The following is an 18,109-nucleotide window of genomic DNA, read 5'->3' on the forward strand; positions in this document are numbered from 1 at the left end:
ACTACTCGGCAATCAAAAAGAATGAAATCTTGCCATTTGCAACAACATGGATGGAACTAGAGGTATTATGCTAAGTGAAATTAGTCAGAAAAAGACAAATATCATGACTTCACTCATATGTGGAATTTAAGATACAAAACAGGTGAACATAGGGGAAGGGGAGCCAAAATAATATAAAAACAGGGAGAAGGGCAAAACATAAGGGACTCTTAAATATGGAGAACAAACTGAGGGTTGCTGGAGGGGTTGGGGTGGGGAGGGAAGGGCTAAATGGGCAAAAGGCATTAAGGAAGACACTTGTTAGGATGAGCACCGGGTTTTATATGTAGGGGATGAATCGCTGGATTCTACTCCTGAAATCATTATTGCACTGTATGCTAATTAGCTTGGATGTAAATTGAAAAATAAAAAATAATAAGTAAATAAGTATTATTTCACATACCTTTTGGGGAAAAAAGAAACATTTCAAATACATATGTTAAACACATTTTAAAATGCACATTTTAAACGTATTTAAATATATTTTATTATCTTCCTTAATATTAAATGTCATCAGCATAGGTCTTGATATTTTCACAACCGATTAAATGACTCACAACGAAAGTGAGATCTGAATACTAAGCAGGGTTTCCTAATTCTGAGAAAGAAGTCAGGAAGGATGTTGTTAGGTCATTCATGCACAAATATAGCAGTGATTCTGCCCGGGAGGGAAGGAAATAAAGCAGAACTTGAGTGGAGCTGCTTTCTCAGTGAGCTCTCTGAGCTACGGGCTGCTGCTATTTCCTCCTCCCAGACAAGGACCTGGCCAGACCTGCAGAAGCCCCCTCCCTGTTCCTGAACAACTCAGAAGGATAATGGTAAGGTCTCCAAGGGCATATTGGACTTCTGCCCCTACAGGCAGTTGTGGGGCGCGGGGGGAGGGGTGGCAAACGTGTACCTGGCTGGCTCAGTCGGTAGACCATGTGACTCTTGATCTCAGGGTTGTGAGTTCAAGCTCCACATTGGGCATGAAGATTACCTTAAAAATAATTAAAAAAAAAAAACAATAAAAAGAGCTAGGGGCTCAAGTGATTAATGAAAACCTGAAAGATACAACTATATTCTTACCCCAATCCACGAGGCATGTCATACCAGTTACGCCTGATTATGCAACCCAGTGTCCCAAGACTTCATTAGCCCAAGACTACAAAATCGGGTCATATTTCTTCAATAGATAACATATCAATGACTCCAAGTTGTCTTCTCTGGAATATGAGAAGCTGATTCTCATTGTGATTCTCCTTGGATTCCCCCTTTTGTTTGTTTGTGGAAGAAAGCCAACATGATCCTGGCATTTGGAGGTCTTCCCCCTGAGTATAGCTGCCACACTTGGTGCTTCTCCACAGCTCTGGGGCCACCTGAAGAGGAGCTGCTCTCACCGAGCTGTTTCTCCCCAGCTTGAGCACAGGCTCTGTCCTCCCCCCACAAAGTACAGCTAAGACTAGCAAGTGGTATTGAAAAAAACCTGCCAGATGCCTTGAGGACCACAGAAAGAATGCACTGAAATGGAGGAGACATATCACTGGTCCTTAAATCTGTTAGTCTGCAGGCTCCCTGCGGGACCCTCTACCAGAGCCATCTCCATGGGCCATGTGCAAACAAACAGGCCCCATGGTTACAGGGCCCCACACAACAGTCTGCCACTGCCACCTTGAAATTCTTAATAATTTTTCAACAAAAAGCCCTCTGTTTTCATTAGGTATTGAACCCAGCAAATTATGTAGCTACTCACACCTTTTTTTTAAATTGAGATATAATCAACATATAATATTATATTAGTTTCAGGTGTACAACATGATTTGATATTTATATAGATTGCAAAATGAACACTACAAGAAATCTAATTAACATCTGCCACCATACCTTGTCACAATCACAACCTCCATTAAATACCATCCTTCTCCTTAACTCTTGGCCTGCCTGTGTTTGCCGCCTAAGTTTCTATGATGCTGCGCCTTCTTCTTGGAGTTCGGATCCAACTCCAGGCACAAGATGGCTCCAGAGATGCAAACCTGCTCACCTGCCAGGTAGATGAGTTATAAGAGATGAAATTGAGTTTCAGAGATGCAAACCTGCAAACCTGCCAGGTAGATGAGTTATAAGAGATGAAATTGAGTTTCAAGTATTGTAACCATAAGGCAGTGGAAAGGTGTTTTGATTAAAAAATAAATAAAATTTTAATTGAAGTGTAGTTGATACATAATATGATATTAGTTTCATGTGTGCAACATAGTAATTCAACATTTATATACATTAGGAAAGGATCACCACAATAAATCTAGCTACCATCTGTCACCACACCAAGTTATCACCTGTGATTAACTATATTCCCTGTGCTGTACATTGATTGTATCTCCAGGTCTTATTTATTTTATAATATAAGGGTGCTTTGATATTTTATTTTTTAAGGTTTATTTTTGAGAGAGAGAGAGAGAGATTGAATGAGTAGGGGAGGCACAGAGTATTGAGCCCAGCAAATTATGTAGCTAAGTACCAAAGAGGGCTCAGCACTGACAGTAGCAGGCCCTGGTGCAGGGCTCGAACTCACAAACCGCGAGATCATGGCCTGAGCCAAAGTTGGACACTCAATGGACTGAGCCACCCAGGCACCCCAGTTTTGATTTTAATACAAATATACACAAGGCATATGAATCTGCAGTCATGTAGATACAATTATCTAAATGTGCTTATCTAAAGATCCAGATATTTGGTCCCATGAAGACCAAAAACCAAGCAAACAACCAAACTTTTATCTAAAGCTATCTGTCCTGGTTGAGGGGCCTGGCATCACAGATAGACTTATTCTGTACATGAGGATGTTTTGGGAAAAGGCTAGAGTATCTCATGACACCAGAACGTGCTGAAAAGTCTGCCCACCACTCTCATCTCCCCACCTACACTCCCATCTCTACCTCCCTCTCTTCATCTCCCCAATCTCCAACCCTCTCCTCTCCTCCTTCTTTGACTCCATCCCAGCCCCTTTGGGGCAGTTTAAGTGATTTTCCAGACCTGGCTCTGAAGGTTCCCCCCCCCCAGCAGGAGTCCTACAGTCTGCAGAAGTCCCAGGGTGGAGGGTCCAGGGGTGATAGCCCGCCAGGGGCCAGCTTCAGTCAGAGCTGAAAAGGGGCAAAAGCAAGAACTAGGAGGAAATGGATCACTGCCCTGCGGTTGGCAGGAGCATCTGCTGTGCCCGAGCTTTTATTCTGGGAACAAATCTTTGCTCTCTTCACCAGTGACCCACATGAACCATAATTCCCAACAGCAATAAAGTGGGGCAATAAAGAAGGGCTGACTCCACAGCTGCGGAGTAAGAGTTCCCTGGCAAGAGAGTAAAGACAGAGAGATCTAGTGCTTTCGTGGAGGCAGAAGAAACAAAGAGATTCAGAAAAGAAGATCTTTAAAAAGTCTGAGCCTTGACTAACTGCCCCTAGATGCCTCCACAGCAAAAAAAAAAAAAAAAAAAAAAAATTCCATCTTTCTTTTGTATTCTTCGGACTTTAAACACCCTTTCTTTTCAAGGTGAGGGAAGGGTGAGGAAGAAGGAGGAAAGTGTCTAGAGAGCCAGATCCAGCTGGGAGCTTGGAATCATAGGAGCCAGTGGAGGGCTTGGCCAAACCCCACTGTTTGCTGGATGGATCCTGAAAACACCCACTGAATTGGCAACACCTTCCTCGCCTGCAAACAAGATCATAACAAGATTCTTCCAGCCCAAAGTGGTGACATTGCGACCTCTTGGCCTTCATCACGTCCTCTCTCCCACCTCTGCCCTAGAGACTTCTTTTTCTGGCAGGGCCAGAGCCCCAGAGTGTTATTTATTGGTAGGCAGCAGAGGGCGATCTGGCTCCAGAGAATGACCAGGTCAACTCCTACCAAGCGCCCGGATTGCTAATGACTTGCAGCTCCATCAACATAAAGCTAACTCTCGACAAAGGAACATTGTCACTAAGCATTTTCCTTTTCATTCTTGAAAGCTCCACTGCCTTAGCTAACCCCCGGCCCCTCCCTCCTGCCTTCTTTCTCACTCTCTTTCCTCTCCCCACCTCTTGGAAGCAGCAGGAAATGAACAAGGTCCACATGGAGAAAAACAAATCCCAGGGCCCTGCGGAGGAAAACCACAGGGAAACGACCAAGCGGTATTAGCAGCCCCGGGAGCTGGCGGCAGCACTCTGCGTGTGGGGTGGGTACGCGTGTGTACCTTCATATATATAAAAACGACCTTGAGAGATTGTTAAAATACAGTCTCCTGGGCCTCACCCAGGAGTTCTGATTTAGTCGGTCTGGAGTGGGGCCCAAGAATTTGCATTCTTAACACTCCCAAGCTATTTTAATGCTATCAGTGGTGGACCACATTTTCAGTAGCACTGTTATACGTCAAATGCATGAATAGGTTTATAAATCTGGGTCAGGGGCTCGTATGGATAAAATCCTGATAGGATGAATTTCCCCTAGAGTAGTAAGTCCAGATCCTTCTAAATCTAGGCCAGAGGATCTCATGGATCAGCCGACTGCTGTTCCCTCCCCTTGGAAAAGGAGCAGAGAATGTATCAACCAGAGCATTGTTTGGAGGGGGCTGAGTTCAGATAATAAGTTGGTTCTCCATTGACTGTTTCTTTCATCCCAACTGGCAGGAGAATTACAGTAGGCCCCTCCTTCACCCCTGGAGATGGAGTCTCTATCTACAGAACCCTGCTGTGTGTAACAGCTTGTGTCCAAAGGCCTCTGGCCCCTCCTCAGCATCCTCCAAACTCCAGAACCTCTAGGCCCCAGGGCTCAGTGGAGTGAGCTCCCGTTATCCTATAAGCAGGCCCTTCAGGGCATTGAAAGAGAGCCACTTGCTTCGGTCCTGCACCAGAACATAACAAAACAAAGAATATCAATGGACACCCTTAGCCTCTCCTCATCCCCATTTATGACATAGGCCAAAATTATTGTCCTTTTTCCCCTCTAAGTTTGTCCAAATGGCGTGACATTAAATTCAACAAACATCCTTTGGGTACCTATTCTGTCAGACCCTGGGGATGCATGGTCTCTGATAAAGCTGGACCGAGTTCTCAAGGAGCCCCCAGTTTAACGAGAGCAAGACTAACAGATATGTAAGAGGTAAGACCCAGGGCAGTAAGTGCCCTGTAAGAACGGCCAGCTGAAGGCGGTTCCCCTTGCCAAGTCCCCCTCGTCCCAGGCAGGGACACTGGGTGAGGGTGGGGACACTTCTCCCTCTGGAGGGCCACTGTTAGAGCCAGAAGAAGCCTATGGTATGGGGTCTGAAGCCTAGTTTCCTCATGTGGAACTGTCTACACTAGACCTAGCTGCTATGGGGTGAGCTGCTCCACTAAAGAAGATGGACCAAAATGGGCCAAAACCACAGAAGAGCCAAGAAGACCAGCTTGTGAGCACAAGAAAGCCATCCCAACAGCTCCAGAATGACTCAGGAAGACCTTGAAGGGGTTGGAGGTGCAAATCCCTTGGATAGAGATTAAAGAACACTGCTTGGTTACTGCTATCCGGACCCTGTTTCTCCCCTAGGCTGGCATGAAGCACGGGGTTAATAAGGCAGGTAGTTTAGGTACACAGGTATACGTTCCAAAGGGTACGGGACTGTGATTAGTTTCAAAGGGATCAACTTGCACGTCTTCAGTTTCCATTCATCTTCTTCCCTAAACTGATGTGCCTCAGAGGGCATCTGCAGCCCTGATTTCCTTTGCCCACCATTTTTCTTTTCTTTCCTTTTTTTTTTTTTTTTTTTTTTGGCCTGGGTGGCTCATTTGATTGGGCGTTTGACTTTGGCTCAGGTTCCTGATCTCATGGTTTGTAGGTTCCAACCCAATGTCGGGCTGTGCTGACAGCTGGGAGATGAGCTTGCTTTGGATTCTGTGCCTCCTCATCTCTCTCTCTGCCCCTTCCTGGCTTGTGCACTCTCTCTCTCTCTTCCTCTCTCTTTCAAAAATAAACAAACATTTAAAAATTTTTAAACACTTTAAAGAATATACTTTTAAGTAATCTCTACACCCAACTTGAGGCTTCAACCTTGAAGCCTGAGATCAAGAGTCTCCTGCTCTAAGGATGGAGCCAGCCTGGGGCCCCTCTTTTCCTCACCTTTTTTCCTCAATTGCCCTCTTCCCATTTCACACAGACAAAAGTTTACTGCTCATTGTTCTCTAATCCTGCTAACTGATGCATTGCTCTAAGGTATAAAAACCTCTGGGACATCAAAGGGACAATTCCACAATTATTCTAATCAAGGAACCATAAATACCTCCCTATTCTTTCCATTTCCTTATAAAACAAATTCCCAATAAAATTTCACTACTTAAGAAGTGAACCAGCGCTTACTAATTATAAAAATTTGTAATACCTGTTGTTGTGATAGATGTTACTAATCATAATATTTTTAAACCATTAGAACCTGTCACTGGAAACATTTTTTAAAATGAATTTCAATTTATGTCTTTTTGTTGCAGAAAAATATGTGTAATAGAGGACCAATAAGACGTTTTTAATCACTAAATTATCTTAAGATTACGTGGAAGAGTAATCGAAATGTGATATTGTGATTGCAAAGAAAGAAGCAATATAAAACTTCCATTTTAAAGAGTTTCATAATGAATGAGCTAAATCGATGAGGGCAATTATAGGTATTTATAGGAATTTATAGGTATTTATAGGAATCCTTTAGATTCATTTAAAAGAGTGATTTCACAGTTTGCTTGATATTTACAAAACGCTAACAGTATTTTCCAACTTTTAGAACTCTTTACAAAAAAAAAAGAACTCTTTAAGCTAATGATGAAAAATGTTAGATGCCAACTTTAAATGTACAAGGGGGTACACGATTTTTCAAAACTCTCTTAAAAGATGTAGGAGCAACAGTGCTAGAGGGCTGTCTCCAGCCAGTGTCGTTTCCGGAGGGGGGACCCGGCAGGGCTGTGACTCAGCGTCACTCCTCCAGGGCAGGGCCAGACCCGTCTTCCCCTTTAACGACTTCCACCCCCTATTCCCAGCAACTGATACCAGTTACTCATCTCCCAGTCACAGAGCCTCAGTCACGTACACAAATACCTAGATACCCTGGGGTATGGTACTTAACCCCTCTGTGCTCAGTTTATTTATAAAATGGGAACAATACTTACTGCTTCTTCTATTTCTACTTTTTCTTCCACTACTCCCACTACTTTTAATTTATGTATGTTACCTTAGGAAATGCGTGGCTGTGGAAACCATTGTTGTTTATCTGAATACTCACTTAATAGAAAAGGAAGAATGAGAAACCGAGAGGTTAAGCCAGAAGTCAAAGGCCATTTGATAGGTCAGTTGCAAAGCACTAGAATCCTGGAATGCTATCATTTAGCCTAATAACGTCTATTTTCTGGCAGCGACTCAGAGCTCATTGAAGAACCTAGTAGCACAGTTCATAACATCTTTTCCCAACACGAGCCTTGAGAACAGTCCAATTCTTCCATGGATTTGTGTTAACCACTGGCCAGAAGCATCGGTAACCAGAGTAGGGGGCCTTAGACAGGGGTCTTAGGTCTCCATATCCTCAGGCTGCACCCTCCTCCCATAACAGAAGAGTAGTTAACGGCTAAAATCTTCTATCACTTCTTATTTCTTCATTAAATCATACAAATCTTAGATTTTAAGAATCTGATGACTAGAAGGGACTTTAGAATTCAGATTGTCCCCAGGGCGCTGGGTTTCAACTCTTGTTTTCGACTCAGGTCATGATCTCGTGGTTTGTGAGGTGGAGGCGCACATCGGACTCCATGCTGACAGTGTGGACCCTACATGGGATATTCTCTCTCAATCTCTCTCTCTCTCAATCTCTCTCTCTCTCTCTCTCTCTCTCTCTCTCTCTCTCTCTCTCTGCCTCTCCCCTGCTCTCGAGCTCAGTCTCCCCTCTCTCTCTCTCTCTCAAAATAAATAAACTTGTAAAAAAAACTCTCAAAGAAAAAAAAGAAGAAATCAGATTGTCCCTGCTTTGAGGCCCAAACCGTTCCTATCAGTGACTCTGCAGCAAGGTTTCAAAAACGCATTACCACCTCTGTTCTCCTTGCTGGCCCGCCCTTCTGGCAACCTTGAAACAAAGACAGGTGATTAGAGTTGGTGGGTAATGGGAGGTACTGCTGACTAGGTTGAGCCTCAATTCTCCAAATTTTAAAGTTCCTGATCTCCTTTGACTAAAATAAATAATAGTAAAGTCTTATACCTTCTTTTAATGTAAATTTGAAACAATTCTTTGAACAAAAATATAAATTAAAAAAATTGTTTAATGTTTTTTATTTACTATTGAGACATAGAGAAACAACATGAGTGAGGGAGGGCCAGAGAGAGAGGGAGACACAGTATCTGAAGCAGGCCTCAGGCTCTGAACTGTCAGCACAGAGCCTGATGTGGGGCTCGAACCCATGAACTGTGAGATCCTGACCTGAGCCAAAGTCGGCCACTTAACTGAGTCACCCAGGTGCCCCAAATATAAATTTTTTTAAACGTTTATTTATTTTGAGAGAGAGAGAGAGAGAGAGAGAGAGAGCACAAGCAAGGGAGGGGCAGACAGAGAGGGGGACCGAGGATCAGAAGTGGGGCCCTATAATATATGTTTTTAATTTATACTGATCTGCCTCCTTGGGAAGATTCCTCCAAGAGAAACATTCCACCCTGTAATCCACGCCTCCTAGACCCCACATTCCAACACACACTTCTTGGCACCAAGTAGGGTACATGCGGCAAGACCACCAAAGATGAACTGAAAGAGGTGAGAACCAGACACCCAGCAGTGATTAGGCCCAGCGCCTGTACACATTGGCTGGCACTAGGGATGGAGACAGGGGAGGGGCACAGAGGAATTATCTAGAACCAGAGGAGAACTGTAAGGGCGGGGCTGGAGGGAATGGCTCATAAAAGTGCCAATGTTCTTCCCAGCTAACAGAAATAAAGGCAACAGACAGGTCAGAGATTTAAGGTCGGGAAGGTAGGTGGGGAAGAGTCAAACTCACACTTTTCTACAGGATTTCTATTTTGTACCTTTCCGCCACTCCTCTGTCAGCTTGTCCTGTTCTATAGCTGGCCGAGGGCTCTGTGCCATTCCAACGGATAGGTCCTTCACTCTTGCCAGTCCGTCCTTCTTTCCCTTGTTTCAGGTGACTTCACCACAGTCCTGCCAAATTCACCCACCTTAACGTTAGAAGGGCTTCATTTACCATCCAACCCAGTTCTTTCAGGATTTGGACCATGACATCACAGTAAGAAGTGCATTTTACACCCTGACCTGGTACCTGCACAGAGTATACCCAAACCAAGTTTCATGAAACAATCCTTACTTTGCCACAACCATTCAGTGGTTTCAATATTAAAATGGCATGCGTCACTGGCTACATTAGCAACACAGGCTATTAATGGCTCACAATTCATTTTTAAACCCAGACTCATTTCACAGATGAGCAAATTAAAACAAAAGGAAAGGCCCCCAAGTCACACCACCAGTGTCACAACCAGGCTAGAACTCCCAATTTGTCCTGCAAGGAGTCCAATTCCACTCAGAACAAAACCTTTGATTGGACAGGGATTGACTGCTATCTTGGGAGTACCTGGGTGGCTCAGTTGGTTGAACATCTGAACATCGGGACTCTTGATCTCGGCTCAGGTCTTGACCTCAGGGTCATGAGTTCAAGCCCTGCACTGGGTTCCATGCTGGATGTGGAGCCTACTTTAAAAAAAAAATTTTTTTTTAATGCTATGTTTTGGCATGAATGTCTTGCCTATTTTTGTGTGGGCTCTCTGACATGCCCAGTTATGTGATGCCAGACCACTGAGACCTAGCAAATGGAGAAACTTGGGTGAATTAGGAACCCAAAATGCATTTGCTTTCTTTTCTTTCTCTCTTTCTTTTTCTTTTTCTTTCTTTCTTTCTTTCTTTTTTTTTTTAATGCCCAAAGACTTCTACTGCTGCTCCCTGCTGGTAACTGGGGTAGACTGGTCCTCTCATCAGGCAGAGCTGGGTAGGTGGTGGGGGTTGGGGGAGCAGTGGGAGAGGGAGAGTGAAGAGGGGGATGGATGGGCTTTCCTTGACCTCCCTTCCTCCCTTCCTCCATCCCTCCCTCTCTCTCTCCCTTGCTTCCCTCCTTCCCTGAGCAAACCAATATGAAATACCTATTAGTTACCAGGTCTCGTGCTACTTTCTATAGACAGGGCGAAAGAAAGTCTCTTGAGAAACACCTCTGGCAAAGCAATTAAGTTGTAAGCAGTCCATTATAATGCTAGACAGAGGTTAAGGCTTTATGAGAAAGAAGTTTAAGCCTGTATTTAACCCAGGCTGACGAAGAAAGAAGTGATAAGAAAGGCTGCCCTGAGGAGGGACAGCTGAGCTGACTGCAACCTGGTGAAGAAATGGGGAAAGAGGACCCCAGGAGAGACCCTGCTGGGCCAGGGGATGGTCTTGGCCTTTCACAACATTAATGTGTAAACCTCCTAATTTGGGGAAAATCTGCTAAATAGACACTGATTTTCAACTCCTGTCTCTGAATACAGCTGAAAGGGAGAGAGAAAAGAATCCATCAACCCCTACCTGCCCAAACCAGTTTCTGAAGGGACAGAGCTCCCGAGGGGCAGGGGAGAGATAGCACACACCTACCTTGCTCATTCTTTGAATTTTATTGTGTTACACTTTCAGAAGTTATTTGAATTCAGGGATGCCTGGGTGGCTCAGCCAGTTGAGGGTCCGACTTTGGCTCAGGGGATGATCTCACAGTTTGTGAGTTTGAGCCCCATGTCCGGCTTTGTGCTGACAACGCAGAGCCTGGAGCCCGCTTGGAGTTCTGCGTCTCCCTCTCTCTCTGCCCCTCCCCTGTCATGCTCTCTCTCTCTCTCAAAAACAAATAAACATTAACCAAAAAAAAAAGATAGAAATGGTTTGAATTCAGAAATCCCTAGTAAGAATATCCACTGAATATGCAAATGTCACTACTTGGGGATGCTTTAAAAAAAAAAAAAACCCTCCCCACCCCCCACTCAGCCTAGATTAGGAAGCACTTATAGTAGTGCTAGAGGGACAACCTCCACACTCCCATTCCTCCCAGCATTCCCTGGAGAGACTGTGAGCTAGGGCCATTTGTTTAGATAGGACTCTGCCTGCCGCCAAGGCTCAGCCTCTGGCCTTAGGCGACAAAATAAAACAAAACAGGAAAGTCAGGAAGAAGCTAGGGAGCTAAAACTAGACCCTTGAAATATCAAGGCTCTAACCCAGCGATCTTGGAATGAGGACTCTACATACAGGAACAAACAAAAATTATGTCTCAAGATCTAACTTGAAACAATGCCACTTAGTACGTCCTCGGTGATCTTCATGTTGAAAATAATCATCTCTCAGTCTAAAACTGATCCAGACAGTGTTAGAACAGCTAAATGAAAAATTCTGATTATTCTGTGGCTTCCTCAACATACTGTCTTCCTGAGGATCAGCAAATCCATGTAGGTCTTGCTCTACTGTTTGGCTGACCGCCATCATCTACTAAAAATGTCTGAGGTCTTTCTAGCTTGTTTCAACCATTACTTCTTAGTGATGATAAACTTGAAATTCATAAGAAAGCCTGAATTATGCAAGTTGTTTGATTCTGAAACTTCGTAGATCAGTACAAAATGGTGGTTCTCAAGACTTTTACTAAATGGCCTTTAATGCCTATTAATATCAGGATTTTAAAAAACCATATCCTATCTCATATATAACAATCCTAAACAGTAACTATTCTTGTTCCATGAGATTCAGAAGATAGGCAAGGTAGTAAGAGAAAAAGCAATAATTGAAGTCCAAAGGTTCCTCTATTTAGAATCCACGATCTTTCTGTCCTACCACACTGCCTTCCAAACTAAACCAAAGCGGGCTCTAATGTAGTTAACTAGCTAAAAGCTACAAACATCATCCTTAAGGCAGGAGTATAACCAGAAAGGGGCTTTCTGACCCTCTCTGTCTCATTTTCTTTCTGTCTCTCTCACCATCCCTCCTCTCCCTCATTCCTTAGGTGCCCTGCTCTCTTCCCTTATCATCAAACAGAGCTCTCTAGAATGCATTCTACCATAAAGGGTCGGAGCAGCGTTTTCCAACAGGAGTCTGAGACTTTTATTACTCCTCCCATCAAATCTCCCCTCCCGCCACGCACTACTACCCTGGAGACCCCAAAAGGGGTCTGAGAGCTGTTCTCTCCATTTCAAAGGAGTCTAAAAAGAAATTGACAATTCTTTTTATGCTACTCAGATTCATTTGTTTTTGTCTGGTGTCCCATCAACTCAGGGTAGTAGGCCTGGCTGTCTTATGGGAATTGAATTAATCAATAATGGATACAATCTGGCAGGTTGAAATCTTTGGAAGCACTGAGATCCACCCCTGAATGTTACAGAGCAGTGAAAGGTTAGGGCTTGCAATTTAATCTCCATTAACAGTCCTAATCGGAAGGGATCAACTCTTTAGTAAAACATTCAAGCAACACTGCCATTGTGCTGGAGAAGGGTATGGATTAAAGGCTGAAGTTATGTTGACCTGGATATCTAGGTCAACAGATATCTAGAACAACAATGAAGCAGAAGCGATAGACCACAGTAGTTAAGGTAATGGACTTTGACGGCAGAGAGACACTCTTCAAATCCTGACTCTGTCACTTGTTAAGAGTTATTGACCAAATTATTGAACTTTGTACATCAGTTTTCTCGTCTGTAAAATAATCGTAACCATCTCCTAGGATTGCCAACTGGATGCAATGGCATAATGCGTTTGGAGTGCAAGATGCCTCACACTCTAATAACTGCTCAAGAAATGCACATGAGGGGTGCCTGGATGGCTCAGTCGGTTAAGCATCTGAGTTTAGCTCAGGTCATGATCTCACAGTTCGTGGGTTCGAGCCCCGCGTTGGGCTCTGTGCTGACAGCTCAGAGCCTGGAGCCTTTCTTCCGATTCTGTGTGTGTCTCTCCCTCTGACCCTCCCCTCCTCACGCTGTCTCTTTCTCTCTCTCAAAAATAAATGAAACATTAAAAAAAAAAAGAAATGCTCCCTTAAATTTGTTTCAAAGGACTATAACCCAAATTGGTCTTCTGCTGTGACACGGGACATCTCCTCCTCCCTCATCTGCCTATTTCCTTTTCACCCCCTGAGTTAATTGGATGTTTTGGCTGATGGAACAAAAGCAGAAGGAAAGTGTAGTCTGGGTCCGAAGGCCAAGCAGCAATCTTCGCCCTGAGTGAGGGCTATGGCTGCCTATGGTATAGAGGGCATGGACACAGAGAGGACGGTGAAGGACAGAGCAAAATAAAGGTCCTGTTTGCAGGAAGTTCACAGTTGGAACCAGGAGTCACGCTTAGAAAAGAGAGCCACCAAAACCAGACTCAGGTAAGTATAAGTGTTGAATGCCTAAGTGCTAGGAGGGAAAGCCTTCCTTTAACAGCAGTGGACTCAGACTCACGGTGGGTGACTGGTCAAGGAGAGTGTGCAGTGCTGTGCCTTCACCTCACTGAAGCTCCTTTTATCCCCCCAAGCCACCCCCCGCACCCTGCCCCGCCAGCTGCCCTAGTAATAATCGCCCTAAAGTACTAGGTCAATCATGTCACTCCTCACCTAAACGCTTGTGACACCTATGGAACTAAGCGCAGACTTTGTAGCCTCTCCAGTGTGAACCCAACTTATCACCCACGCTCGCTTGTCACGTGCTAGATTGTGGTACTCCTTGTCCCGTGAGCTCGTCCTGAGCTCTAGCTCCTCTGCACCTTCCTTTCTCCTCCTCCTCCTTTTTAAAGATTTTATTTTTCAGTCATCTCTACACCCAGCATGGGGCTCAGACTTTCAACCCCTAGACCAAGAGTCCTGAGCTCCACTCAGGCTCCCCCTTCCTTTTATTCTTTACTCTCTCTCTGGAATGTCCTCTCGTTCTCTCCCATCTCAAACGCCACTCCTGCCTTAGAAGCTTCCTCTAATCCTCCCCCAATTCCCCCAACATTCCCCCCTCTGAAACTTGGGGATGGGAGGTTCTCTGTAAGTTTGGTTTTCTACCAGTTATCAGATTGTTAACTGCTTAAGGGTAGGTGAAATGTCTAACTGGAGGGTCTCTTCTGCCAGCACTTAATAAGTATTCAAGAAGTGATTGCTGAATTGAATCAGAGCTGAATAACCTTCCTTCCCCCTCCAGCCCCTCTTCATGTTTATAGTCCTAACAATGCTCCTCCAAGGGAAACAGAATTGATTCTTCCTATTTTACAGAGCAGGATACTGAGGCCTGGAGAATAAAAATAATTGGTCCAGAGGGGCTTGGGAGTAAGAGTGCAACAGAGGCCAATGCAGACATGTCCATAGCAAAGCAAACCCAGTGGTGATTTTGCTCGTCATTCTGTTTAGTCTCTCTTGTTTCCAGGCTACAGTGACTGCCCAGAATGGATTACACACTGACTAGCAATGGTCAGTCTCTAGGCCTGGGGTGAAGTAATAAGTCTCTTTAACTCTGTCCTCAAAGAGAATTTTAAAAACTAAAAAGAAGGGCACTTGGGTGGCTCAGTTGGTTGGACGTCCCAATTTTGGCTCAGGCCATGATCTCACAGTCTGTGGGTTTGAGCCCCACGTCGGGATCTGTGCTGACAGAGCCTGGAGCCTGCTTCGGATTCTGTGTCTCCCCCTCTCTCTGCCTCTCTCCCATTCACGCTCTGTCTCTCTCTGTCTCTCAAAAATGAATACATGTTAAAACAAATATTTTTTGAAGTAAAAAGAAAGAGGAAAAGAAACTTTGTTCCCTGAGAAATGGAGAAATGTACTGCAACATAAAATCATACACGGCTTTAAAATTCCATGTTTTTCTTCTCTGGAGATAACCCAGGACGGCCTGTCTCTACTGTTTCTCATCATATAAACTGCTTTGCTTGAAAGATAAGTGGGGATAAATTAAAAAAAAAAAAAGATAAGTGGGGGTAAATATAGCAGCAGTATCTCTGATGTAACAGTCTCTGACCTGGCCTAGACATGTCCTTGACATTGTCCTTCAGAAAGGAAAAGAGAAGGAGAGAAAGCAGGTCCTTGCTACTGTGTGTAAGACACACTGCCATTCCCAGCCATTATCAGGGTGCAGGAGACTGAGGAGTATAAAGAATAAAAATAAAGGAGTGAAGGATGCTAGTGACTGGTCAGGTTTCCCGTGTCTGGCTGCCTGGCAGGCAGCAGGCCAGGGCCAGAGCCAATCAGTGGTATTTACCAAGGTGGACGTGGCCCGAAGCCCTGCCCTGGAAACCACACTCAGCTCCACTTGCACTTCTGCCCACTGCGTTTTGCAAAGTGTCTTGCCTAAAATATGCTGTAGGTTACTGAATCCCACTTTCTCCTTATTCTTTCCAGGCTCTTTTTCCTTCAGGCAACAACTTAAGGACAGCAATAATGAAACTGTAATTTGAAAGTGGGCAGAACTCACACCAATATGATCATTGTGGTTACCTCTGGTGAGAGGTCTGTGTGGCGGGGGGCGGGAGGAGGGTGCTGGGAGGAGGGCGGCGTGAACGCCCCAGGGCTCTTGGCTCTGGACAGTTGGACTCTTTCACAATGAGAATGAATTAGTGAAGGAAATGATGGATTGAGAAACAGCCCACCTGTGATTTATCCTTCGTTTCAGCATAGTATAGCTCTCAATTCCCCTCAAGTAAAGTATCTATTAGGTAGGTTAACTGAGACGTTCTTACTTCCAGTGTCTAGGATAACATCTCTTTTTAAAAAAAATTTACATCCCTCATGTAAAATTTCAATAATGTGCCACATATATATGTAACTTATGTCTGCATAAACCATTTACAGTGATTTTATATGCATACATACTTCCATCTATCCATTTCTTTTTTTAATTTTTAAAAAATATTTATTTATTTTTGAGAGAGAGAAAGAGAGAGAGTGCAAACAAGGGACGGTCAGAGAGAGAGGGAAACACAGAATCTGAAACAGGCTCCAGACTTGGCGCTATCAACACAGAGCCCAACGCGGGGCTTGAACTCAAGTCCTGAGATCATGACCTGAGCCAAAGTCAGACACCTAACCGACTGAGCCACCCAGGCGCCCCATATCTATCCATTTCTATCGATTACCTATTTCCTTGTTTTCTTAATAAGATACAAATAAGAGACGCTGGTGATCCCACTGGCGTGAGTGCCCACTGCCTTCTGAAGACCACTGGTCAAATGAAGAGCGTTCCGCTGCCCCTCCAGTTAATGTACACATTCACGTACACAAGATCCCTCATGCAGCACCTGGCATGTGCTAGCTGCTGTATCAGAACTGGGACGGCTTTCCTCCTCCCACTTTGTCCACAGAAGACGACAGAGTTGACACAGAAGAATTTTGAAGAATTTCAGCGTGTCAGCCTCTGGCCTCGGAAAGTTAAAGCTAGGAAGTGTTAGATATGATTTCACCGATTTTCCTCTCAAGGTGAGGCCCCGGGAGAGTTGTTTATTTAATAAAGACTACAAATCCCCTGAGTGGCAGAGTCAAGTGTCCTAATGACTTTTCTGAACTTCCACTTGTACCTCTGGCTCATGTCCAAACTAGTTACAAGGACAAAATTGCCAATTTTTAGATTAACTGTCTTCTCTCTTCCCTTCTCTTAGTGTGTCTGGTTTAGAACATTTATTTTGTACCTACCTAGATAAGCCTGTAGGAGTAAAGCCTCAGAGGAGATACAAATGCAATAAAATCTTTTTTTAAGCTTATTTATTTTGAGAGACAGAGAGACAGCAAATAAGGGAGAAAGCTGCAGAGGGAGGCAGAATCCCAAGCAGGTTCCTTGCTGTCAGTGCAGAGCCTAATACGGGGCCAATTCGGGGCTCAACCTCACGAAATCAAAAGTCCAAAAGTCAGATGCTTAACCGACTGAACCACCCACAAGCCCTGGCAATAAAATCTTTAATAATCAAGTACTGGGCTTAAGGCATTCTGACTTCCCCCAAAGCACAGTATACATAGCAAACAGCAGGTGTGGTTTATTATTACTATTATTAGCATTATTAACATCATCATCCTTGGGGATCCTTGGGGTCTGTCTTCTGTGTGTGAATAGGTTTTTAATAATGCAATATCAGAGGCATGTGGCTGGCTCAGTGAGTCTGGCTCAGTGAGTCAAGTATGTGACTCTTGATCTCAGGGTCATGAGTTCGAGAGTTCCAAGTGGGTGTAGATTACTTTTATTTAAAAAATAAAGCACTTTAGGGCCATCTGGGTGGCTCAGTCAGTTAAACATCTGACTTATTATTTCAGCTCAGGTCATGATCTCACAATTCATGAGTTTGAGCCTCGAAATGGGCTCTGTGCTGACAGCTCAGAGCCTGGAGCCTGTTTCAGATTCTTTGCTTCCCTGTCTCTCTGACCCTCTCCCGCTCACGAGCGCACGCACGCATGCTCTCTCTCTTTCTCTCTCAAAAATAAACTTTTTTAAATTAAAAATCAGTCAATCAATCAACCAATCAATAAAGCACTTCAAAAGCCTGAGCAGCTTCGCACCTGGGAGCCAGCACCCGGATGCTAAGCCTTTTCTGCAAAGGATGGGCAGGACTTCCGGGAGGCTAGTCCCCAGCCCCCAGCTTGCTGCCTGGGGCAAGCTCCTGGAAAAGTTTACCTAACTTCCACCTAGAAAAACAGAGCTCTTCTCTGGAATTCAAGCACAGTTGGGAGAGGTCAGAGAAATTCACAGCCTGGGGCCCCTTGTCTGTCCGCCTGGTGCCAAAACAACCACGTATTCTGCTTTCTGCTTTGCAGCTTATAAGGCACAGTGAGAGGCTGGGGATCTGGATAACAGGCCGGTTTTACAAAGCAAAACAAAGAAAGAAACAACAACAACAAAACGGAGAAAAGGAAGTGAAGAGGAAGGAAAAGATACTAATATGCCTTGAGAGCCGCGGTGTCCTAGACGTCAGCCACCTGTCAGCCACCTCCTATCCCTAATCTCTTTCACAACCTCTCTTCCCCCCAAAAGTAAGAGTTGCCCCCATTTCATAGAAACCAAAGCTCACAGGCCAGGCAGCACATCTGGGGACACACAGCAACCAAGTAGCAGACCCAGAAGTTGAACCCACCCTCTC

At 44.5% G+C, this 18,109-nt stretch overlaps 1 protein-coding gene and 1 long non-coding RNA gene across 4 annotated transcripts in view; one reads left to right on the top strand and one right to left on the bottom strand.

Moving 5' to 3' along the window:
• Positions 1-9,688, bottom strand: part of LRIG2 (leucine rich repeats and immunoglobulin like domains 2) — a 98,018-nt gene extending 88,330 nt beyond the window's left edge. Inside the window, exons 1-2 of one of the 3 annotated variants that reach the window (XM_029946087.1) lie at positions 9,621-9,661; positions 9,058-9,190 (exon numbers count right to left, since the gene is read on the bottom strand). The gene's annotated coding sequence lies outside the window, so the exon portion shown is untranslated. Of the gene's footprint in view, positions 1-937; positions 978-9,057 lie in introns of those variants that run through there. The other 2 variants (XM_029946086.1, XM_029946089.1) reach the window with 2 other exon arrangements.
• On the top strand, positions 812-17,874 carry LOC115297904. Its single transcript, XR_003911518.1, has 3 exons — positions 812-857; positions 15,390-15,497; positions 17,787-17,874. It is a non-coding gene; the product is annotated as an uncharacterized LOC115297904 (long non-coding RNA).
• The last annotated feature ends 235 nt before the right edge of the window (positions 17,875-18,109 follow it).

This window comes from Suricata suricatta, chromosome 8, assembly GCF_006229205.1.
Source record: "Suricata suricatta isolate VVHF042 chromosome 8, meerkat_22Aug2017_6uvM2_HiC, whole genome shotgun sequence".
In the NCBI taxonomy this organism is placed as follows: domain Eukaryota; kingdom Metazoa; phylum Chordata; class Mammalia; order Carnivora; family Herpestidae; genus Suricata; species Suricata suricatta.